This window comes from Toxorhynchites rutilus, chromosome 2 (genome assembly GCF_029784135.1).
Source record: "Toxorhynchites rutilus septentrionalis strain SRP chromosome 2, ASM2978413v1, whole genome shotgun sequence".
Lineage (NCBI taxonomy): Eukaryota > Metazoa > Arthropoda > Insecta > Diptera > Culicidae > Toxorhynchites > Toxorhynchites rutilus.
The window spans coordinates 102,441,155-102,451,342 of NC_073745.1; positions in this window are offsets into that span (position 1 = coordinate 102,441,155).

Below are 10,188 nucleotides of genomic sequence, written 5' to 3' on the forward strand. Positions count from 1 at the left end.
CACTTCACGCTGTGCATGTTTCAATAGGGTAATTCAAATCTCGTTCAATTACCGTACCGTAGTGATTTAGCTGTCAGTATGGTTCCCACTCATTTTTTTCAGGACAACCAATACTGTAATTATACTCGTATTACCGATGTGATGATTATTCAGTCAACACTGAAATCGCTTAGAGAATTTTTTACGATTCTGTTTACATATGTTCTAATGAAACATTCAACTGAATAATAACTGAAATAGTTTCCATACTAAATTAGCATTCAGATTACCCTAGTTTCTTTTCTTATCCCATCACTGTTTGTATAAAGATTAACGATGATATCTGTTGTAACGACATCTATGTTTATGTGTAACAGGTGAATAACTATCGAAATAAGTATAATCAAGGGGGTCTTCGTAGCCACTTGGTTACGCGTTCGCTTACCAAGCGATCGATCGTGAGTTCAAACTCAGGGCCCTCAATTGACCATCTTTGTGTTGTTATAGAATAACTACGTCCACGCAACCATCATCAGCGATGGAAATCGATCCATGGTGGAACAAAGATCGATTCATCCATACAACTGCTCTGCTCTGCAAGAAACATCGGGCTGCTGTTCTATAAATAACCCAACAATGATCAATATCAACTGTCTCCGCTGTCCGGTCCGCTGAACAATGGAAGAACAGAAAGAATACCTTTACGACTAAATGGCTACTACTGTGTAATTTACCATAATGTAATGGAACAGAAAACTTAACGCCTAAATGGCTACTACTAACTACTGTGTAATTTACAATTTATAGAAACATAAACATATGTACATGTACACGATTAAAACCCGGCTCTGTTACAGCTAAAATGCTAATGAGCCTAATAAATAAATAAATGAAAAAAAAAAAAAAAAAAGTATAATCAAGAAATCGATCTTCAATTCGACTCTGAAGAAGCTATAATGTTAGTTATGCTGAACTTATATAATAGGCTGTCAAAAAAGTCCTGCGGTATTTTTTTTTGAATTTTCATTTGTTCATAAAATTAGTTACAATCATCTGTTTTAAGTCAAATATGCGCCGTTTTGTTCGATGACTTGTTCCCAACGAGATGCCAACTGCATAATACCCCTGTTATAGAAGCTCGCTTCCTTATTGGCAAAAAACTCGGATAGCCAATTTTCACAGGCCTCTTTTGTGGCTAACTTCTGACTACTTCTTTTGTGGCTAACGAGCTAGGTTCGCCATGGACAAAAACAGGTGGTAGTCACTTGGTGCAAGGTTCGGACTATACGGCGGATGCAAAAGAACCTCCCATCCGAGCTCCCGGAGCTTCTGGCGCGTCACCAAAGAAGTGTGTGGCCTGGCGTTGTCCTGATGGAAGACAATGCGGCCTCTGTTTATCAAAGATGGCCTCTTCTTCATGAGTGCTACCTTCAAGCGGTCCAGTTGTTGGCAGTACAGGTCCGAATTGAGCGTTTGGCAATAGGGAAGCAGCTCATAATAGATTATTCCTTGACAATCCCACCAAACACACAGCAGAACCTTCCTGGCCGTTAATGAGGGCTTGGCCACCGTCTGAGCCGCTTCAGCGGGCTTCGACCACGACCGTTTGCGCTTCACGTTGTCGTAAGTGACCCACTTTTCATCGCCAGTCACCATCCGCTTCAGAAACGGGTCGATTTTGTTGCGATTCAGCAGCGACTCATACGATACGGTCAAAGATGTTTTTTTGCGTCAACGTGTGTGGCACCCATACTCTTTATTTTGCTCCATATTTGCGACACTATAACTCACGAACGACTTAACCAAACAAAACACTGTCAAGGACTATATTATAGCGCGCAAAAATACCTTTCCAACAAGCTATAGTATGACTCGATACAATGAATACAACTAGAACTACGCGCTTACAACGACACCTCGCGGAAATACCGCAGGACTTTTTTGACAGCCTAATATTAACCCAGATGTGTTCAAATGATTTTCAACGTAACTCCTAAACATATATTTTTACCATGATGATGTATTTGGAAAAGTTGTTGGAAATTATAAGCAAATTCATAAAATTTCATGAACATGACGGTATAACACGACAAACATATTAAAAGAGAATATTTACTATAAAAAAGACAATAAATTAGAAATATGTTTCAAAATATCTCGAGAATGGCTGCATTTAGAAGGAGATTTATAATGAGCTTTTTTGTTTTAAATCACATCAGGAATCATAATTTGTGACTAGAAATGATTGCTAACATACAAAAATTCGAAGTTCCGAAAATTCATAAAAATTCGATGTTCCACAAAGTTTGTCAAAAATAGTTTTACCATCTTGGACCCATTTTTTAAGTTTTTTACATGTCTTCTATTTTATATGAAAAAGTTTTTAAAATAATTGAAAAATATTTATTTTGGATATTGCAAATTAAAGTTTTTTTTTGTAAATAAAAAAAGAGTACTAATTTTTTTCTCAGTGTATATTTTTTTCATGTTTAGACATCAAGATTTCTCCTACTAAAATCAATACGCCCTTTTCAAAAGTTACGCTTGAGTCAAAAAAACCCCAATTGCTGTGGAAAAATCATATTTCCTTCAACCCAAACGGAATACAAACTTTCATTCGAATCAAAAATACTCATGTTTTGTCATTTGTCGATTTCATTTGGAATTGCTCTTAATTTAAAAAAGTAACAATCTGAAAGAAAATATTAAAACGAAAACTTTAATAAAGAAATATTTACCTTTAAATTAATATGTATTATTGAGGTTAGCATAAACACCTTATAAAATGATCACGGCAAAAAATGAACGCGTATCTAATCCATTATGTTCGGAGCAAGACGGGTCTATGGTACTAGGTGAGGCCGTTTCGTCACTAAGTTGGTTATGGGAGCGGTATATGAAAACAGTACGGAAGAAAGCAGAAGGGGAATTATTTACTTGAAGCGTGAAAGAGACAGACTGATCAGGAACGAGCTTAGGCACTAGCGTATTGTATTTTGTTTACAAACAAAACACAGTAGACTTCCAATATGGCTGAAGAATGGTTTTAGCAAGTTTTTTTGGCAGACTTATCTCACTTCTTAACTAGGCGAACCTAGCCAGAATTTTCACCTGCCCCAGGGCTTCTGAATGCCAAAGAGGGACTAGGCTCTGCGGAATGCACGTATCTGCATGCTCGTGCTGTTTCAGTCCTGACCGAGAAATTGTCGGACAATCGCGCAGGTGCTAAGGATGACCGACTTTTGGATGCCGGCCAATGCCTTCTCGATGTTCAACACTTTTAGCGCTTCCAGAAGTGTCTTCGGGATAATTCCAGTTCCAGAGAGAACGACTGGAACAATTCTTGGGACCTCCCTTAGCCCCCACAGTTCCTTGAGCTCCACGGCCAATGGTCGGTACTTGCAGATTTTGCGACCGTGGGTCTCCTCCAGATTCTGGTTCAGTGGAATAGCGACATCGATGATGGTGACTTTGCGGTCGCTCTTGTCGTAAACCATTATATCTGGGCGGTTGTGGTGGATCGAGAGGTCGGTCAGAACAGTGCGATCCCAGTACAGCTTGAAACGGTCATTTTCCAGGACAGGTGCAGGCAGGTACCGGTAGTTTGGTACGTTGTCTTCCAGTAGAGCACATTGGAGCGCCAGTTGTCGATGAACAATACGGGCCACGTTGTTGTGGCACTCGGTGTAGGCTGCGTTGGCCAAAACGGGACAGCCTCCCATAATGTGCTCTATGTTTTCACCTGGTTGATGGCACATCCGGCAAATGTCATCAACGTCTTGATGCCAGACGTACCGCCTGCAGTTTCTCGTCGGCATTATCCTGTCCTGGATGGCTATCATGTCGGCTTCTACTACTGAAGAGAGTTCACCACGCGTTAGCCACAGATTAGATGCGGCCTTGTCGACGTGTGGCCGGTCCAGTTGATGGGGGTGGGCACCATGCACTGCCTTCTGCTTCCAAGCTGCAGTCTTCTCCTCTACTGTCTGCAGATTGCAGTTGAGTTGGTACTCCGCTTGCGCCAAGTGCAGAGCGCTGTATCCTCTGTCGGCGGCGCAGACAGCCCGGTATAGCGCGTTTTGGTTGGCGCGTTCTGCGAAGTACTCGCGCAGTTGTTGTACCTGGGCAACACACAGTGCAGATATGTCGACTATTCCAAGTCCCCCTTCATTGCGTGGCAGTGAAACTCTCTCCAGTGCCGATTGAGGATGGTGCATTCCGGCCTCTTTAAATGCTTTCCTCATCCTCCTCTCAAGGTCCTCTAGGTCAGTTTTGCTCCATTTGAATACACCAAAACTGAAGGTCAGCAGGGGAACCGCGAATGTGTTGATCCTTGTTCCCCGCGTTGAGGAAAGTCCTCAGGACACAGTTCACTCGACTCAAGAACTTGTCTCGCAGCTCCGTCTTGATGTCGGAGTGGCGAATCCCGGTGAGCTGTCGGAACCCAAGGTATTTGTAGGATTCGCCACGAACCATGTCTTGTATAAACTCGCCGTCATAGACCTCGTAGCCTCCGGATTCGGTAAGTTGTCCCTTCAGCAGGTGGACACAGCGGCACTTGTCGAGGCCGAACTCCATGCAGATGTCCCTGCTTATATCTTCGACAACCCGGATAGCTAAACCTAGACGCTGACGTGAATCAGCGTAGACCTTGAGATCGTCCATGTAAAAGGTATGGGTCACTTCTTCGTGGTCGCCGTCGCCATACCTTATTTTATAGCCATGACCGTTTCTATTGGGCGTCCTACTGAGGGGGTTTAGTGCCAGACAAAACCAAAGCGGGCTGAAAGAGTCGTTTTGGAATATCCCCCTCTTTATCTGCAGCGTTCTAGACTGCAACACATTTTCCCCATCACTGAGGTGCAGAGACGTACTCCACTGCCTCATCGCATGCTGCAGAAACCTAACGACGACGGGATCAATTTTGTAGAGCTCCAATACCCGGACGAGAAACGAGTGAGGTATGGAGTCATAAGCCTTCCTGTAATCGATATAGGCCATGCTTAGGTTCCGCTGGTTATAAACCGCCTGGCCGACTATGGCTGCGTCGATGATGGCCTGGTCTTTGCAGCCATGCGTTTTTTTCTGCATCCTTTCTGCTCTTCTGCGATGATATGGTGTTGTTCGCAGTGGGCAGAAACTTTGGCGGTTATGATGCTGCTTAATATCTTGTACAGACTCGATAGGCACGTTATCGGTCTGTACTTTGATGGGTTCAATGTGTTGCTGTCTTTCGGGAGGAGGAATGTGACGCCACGGGTGGCGAATTCAGGAAGGTTGTGTGGGTCACGTAGCACCTTGTTGAAGCACTCAGCTATCTTTTGATGTGCGACGGTCAGCTTCTTGTGCCAGAAGTTCTGAACACCATCGGGGCCCGGTGCTGCCCAGTTCCTCAGGTACCGCGAGGCTTCGCGGACGTCGTTCTCTCCGACGATGATAGCTGGCATCTCTCCAATTTCACCACAACTCTCCTCCTCCCGTCTTAACCACATTTGCCCTTCGCGATGTTGTACTGGGGTTTCCCAAATACCAGCCCAGAAGTTCGTCACATCGCTAATATCTGGCAAACCTTCGCGGTAGTCGGGCTTCTCGTCACTAATGTGGTCGTAGAACGCTTTTTCGTTATCTCTGAACATCCGATTTTGTTCCTGGCGCTTTGCAGAGTCAGAATAACGTTTCAGCCGTTTAGTTAGGACGCTCAATTGCTGTACCAGTGTGTCGAGTTTTTCCGTCAGCTGGTGAGCTCCCAGCTGGCGAAGTTCAGTAGGCCGCACGATCACAGCAACTTGGCGAAATAATTTCGCCGATCTGCTGCCTCTTTTATACGCCATCAGCCTTCCAATTGCGGCGCGCTTGTTTAGGATCCGTTGCTCCAATCTCCTTCGCCATGGAGGCTCACGCCTTTCACGGAGATGTTGGAGCAGTCCGCCTCTTGGCCTTATACGGTATCCTAAACTTTTGGCGATCGCCACAGCAGCACAGTAAACTTTCAGTTGCAGCTCCTCCATGTTCTCAGCATCAACCAAGTGCAGCGGAAGAACGTGCTCGTTTATGAGCTTTACTGCACTTGTCAGCCTGCGGAAATGCTGCAACTTCGGGATCCTGGGGCGCGACAAAGGGTCCGTGTCGCGGAACTGTGAGATCGCCTCGTCGCCAGTTTGGGGACCCTCCTCGGGTGATCGCATTCTAATTACTCTTCGTGATCGTAGCTCCATTTTATTGGGTGTATCTCCTTTGTCCGGGAGACAGCGGGTTGGCAAGGCCTCCATGACCCGGGAGGCCTTCCCCGGGAGAGATATAGCGCTCTGACTCGCTCGCACCCCCTCACTTAGCCACTTTCGACACCCGTTCTCGGAGCCAAGACCAGGTGTGTGTGTTTCCAGTTCACGCCCGATCTAAAAATGTCGTCATATGATCTTCGTGGAGGCGTGAGATAGGAACATTTGAGACCAACAGGCAGGCTCCTACCCTATGTTGATCCCCATTTGAGAACCATACCATTTTTTTTTTTACCACTAACCCCCACACCAGAAAATAGCGGAGAATATAACAACAAATGAAGAAAACAAAACATGTGAAATCCCAGTGGAACATTAGAGTTCCTTTGAAGGGATCCACCATATTATACAACATTAGAACGACGCACGAAAAAGAAAAGTGACGGAAAATATTATTAACCAAAGCATACATATACATACATATACATAAGATGGTCGGCACATTTACAGAATATATTGATTTATGTGGATCGTCATATACTGTTTCAGCTTATTTAAAAAAATATGTTTATTGCTTATTGCTTTCAGATTATTGGGAAGCACGTTGAATTTTAATGGACCGTAACTTTTTATGCGCGTGAGTCCCAATTTCGTAAAAGCTCTGGTTCTCATTAAGTCATTTGCACTTCTCGTATTCAAAAGGTTTATTTGAGTAGGGAATGTGATATTATGGTGAAAATTACGGTTATGCAAAATATTATGAACAAACATGATGCTTTGAATATCACATAGGCCTGAAATAGGAATAATTCTATTTTGTATAGTAGTGTAAAGCGCAACTGTCGGATATAAGTGAGGGAAGATTGAAAACTACTTTCACACATCTATTTTGCAGCGTTTGAATTTTTTTCAATTTTGATTTGGCAGCATGACCCCAGACTACAATTAAGTATTGGAGGATGGAGTGGATGCATGCAAAATAAAACTGTAACAATGCTCTTTTTGGTATGAAACAGCGTTCTCTTTTCATGAGACCACATATACTTTACTCGATACATGTTTAATGTGAGTATCCCAGGAAAGGGCAGAATCTAAATACAATCCTAAGTATTTGAAAGAGAAGACTTTTTCAATAGACAGGATTCCCACACATGGATCACGGTGTTGAGGTATTTTTTTCGTGGCGAATGGAAGACCATATACTTTGTTTTAGTGAGGTTAATGGTTAGATAATTGCCACTGAAATATTCCATGAGTTTCACTATATCTGATTCCATGTCCGCTACAATAGTTTGAATATCAGGACGCGGATAGAATAACGCCGAATCGTCTGCTAAAAGTCTTGGTATTCCGTGGAGCGTTAAATTACCAAGATCATTGATAAAAATCAAGAAGAGTAGAGGACCTATATTGCTTCCTTGAGGAACTCCTATATCAATCGGACGTAAGCTACTACGAACACCGTTAATTACTACAAATTGTTTTCGATCGGACAGGTAACTTTTTATCAGATCGTTGGCAACTCCTCTTATCCCATATCGATCAAGCTTTTTCAGTAAAATTTCGTGATTAAGAGTGTCGAAAGCTTTCTTAAGATCGATAAATAAGCCTCCTACGAACCTTTTTTGAACAATTTCGCAGATCAATTCGTCGACGAGCTCTGTAATAGCGGTCATTGTGCCACAACCTTCCCGGAAACCATACTGATATTGGTATATAACATTGTTGGCACTCAAGAAGTCGGTAAGTCTACAGGTTAAGAGTTTTTCCAAGATTTTGTTGAAAACAGATAATGTTGAAATTGGTCGATAGCTCGAAGGATCACTATTGTCTCCAGATTTAAACACAGGTGAAACTTTGGCGATTTTCAGAATATTCGGAAAAACTCCAGTTAGGATTATTCTATTGAATATTTCGGAAATGATTTCAGCGAACAGACCTATATTAGCCTTTATCAAGTCTGCAGGAAAGTTGTCATAACCTTTGCTCTTCTTAACATCGAGCTGACTTATCAGAATACGAACTTCGTTTACGCTAGCAGGTCTCAGAAAGATAGAGTTTCTAACACTTTTTACTTGTTTTAGATGGTCGAAATTTTGCACTGTTAATTTACTAGCGAGATTATTACCAATACTAGAGAAATAATTATTAAATACTTCTGCAATTTCATAATTTGAATTAATATTCCTATCATCAACTCTTAATTCAATTTGCTCACAAGGCTTAGAGCGACCAAAGATTACATTTAATTTTTTCCATACATTGAGATGATTAGAGCCACTGAGCATAGTTTCATAGTATTCCTTTTTACATCGTTTCTTCATATTTGTTACTTTTTTGGATACATGAACTAACATATCCCTAGCGCGTACATCATTGGGACTGTTTTTCACTTTTTCGAGATAATTATTTTTTATTTGAATCAACTTCCAAAGTCCATAAGTCATCCATGGACATTGATCCCTCTTTATTTTGACAAGTTTAGTCAAGTTGGCCCACCTTAGGATATACTTCTACGCGTCTTGGTTCGGAGGTTATAGGACATAGTACTCTTTGGTTTCGTAAGTTCAACTGAGCTCAATGAGGTACATATCGAGGCGCAGTAGGCGAAGTATACTTGTATTCGCATGCAAAATTTCGTGTCGTAATTATTTCCGTTCTCTATGAAATGTATATGGAAGAAACAAAACAATGCTTAAAATACTCACGTTTTCATGATGATTTGAGTCCAATTTCTCATGAAGTCTTGCAACGGTTTGTTTTTTAACAGATGTCAATTGTATTGTTACTTATTTCCATTACATATATGGTAAAACGGTTCAAAGAGCAGTCGTATTCTTAGTTCTCGGAAGCATTTACATATTCGGTGAAATGCTGCTTAATTGAACTCTATTTCCCACATCACACACACCGACACTGAGACCCATAGTAATATCTATATGGTACGCTACAACTAACGAAGCTTAGTTCGTTTATATGGCCGTGGGGGAGTGAAAATGTTGTACTGAAATATCACTTTCATTCGTCTTTTCCAACGTAGTTTCACAAATATCCGCTACACGCTGTCACATTATATCCATAATCAGCGGGAACTTCAATAAAATTTATGTTTTTCATTGATAAAACACATACTGAAAATAGCATCAGAATGGCTCGAAATGAAGTGTCTAAATTTGATGTGGATTATTCTGAGAATAAGTCACATTCCGTCAAAATCTCGCCGGGATATTTTCTCCAATGTTTTGAAAGTATACTGACTCTAAATTTTTTTCATCAAAACCCCCCCGAGATAAAACAAAACAAATATGATTCCAGATTTTGTTTGGCAAGAACTTTTATCACTCTAACATAATCTCTCATTCGTTATTTCGTTTTAACATACAATTTACCTTCATCAACATTTCAGATAACATCTTCTGATATTAATAAAATATTATAAATAAACAAGGAAACTTGAAACAATGGAATTAAATGTACTTCCATACTTTCATAACACGCCATCTCAATTTTCGCTCAGAAACGAATTCAGCATAATAACTATTTGACTTTCATATAGACAACAAACAACCGAGGCAGGAATTGTTTATTAATTTTTCAGTCGCATTCGCCAACTAAACGCAACAATGGGCTCAAACGTGACTCCCGGTTATTTGTACTTGTTCTAAAGGCATTACATGTTTGCGGCGGGTTTTCACAGAGCGCAGTGCATTGTGTTGTTGTGGAAGAAAAAAAGGTGTATCGCCGTCTGGCCTACATATTTACTGCCGTTCATTGTTTCGGTCTACTCACCTTTGAACCTGGGGCACAGTTTGCGGCTCGCGTGTCCCAACAAAGCCACAACGGCCGACAGCACGTGGATGGCGCATCCACCCATGCCCATGCCCGTGTCGTGGTCTTCTTGGGGAAGGTTAGGAACATTGCGGCAATGGCATTTGGTCATATTTTTGCTCTCTCTCGTATCCGGTTTCGGGTTCTTTCGTATCTGCGATCG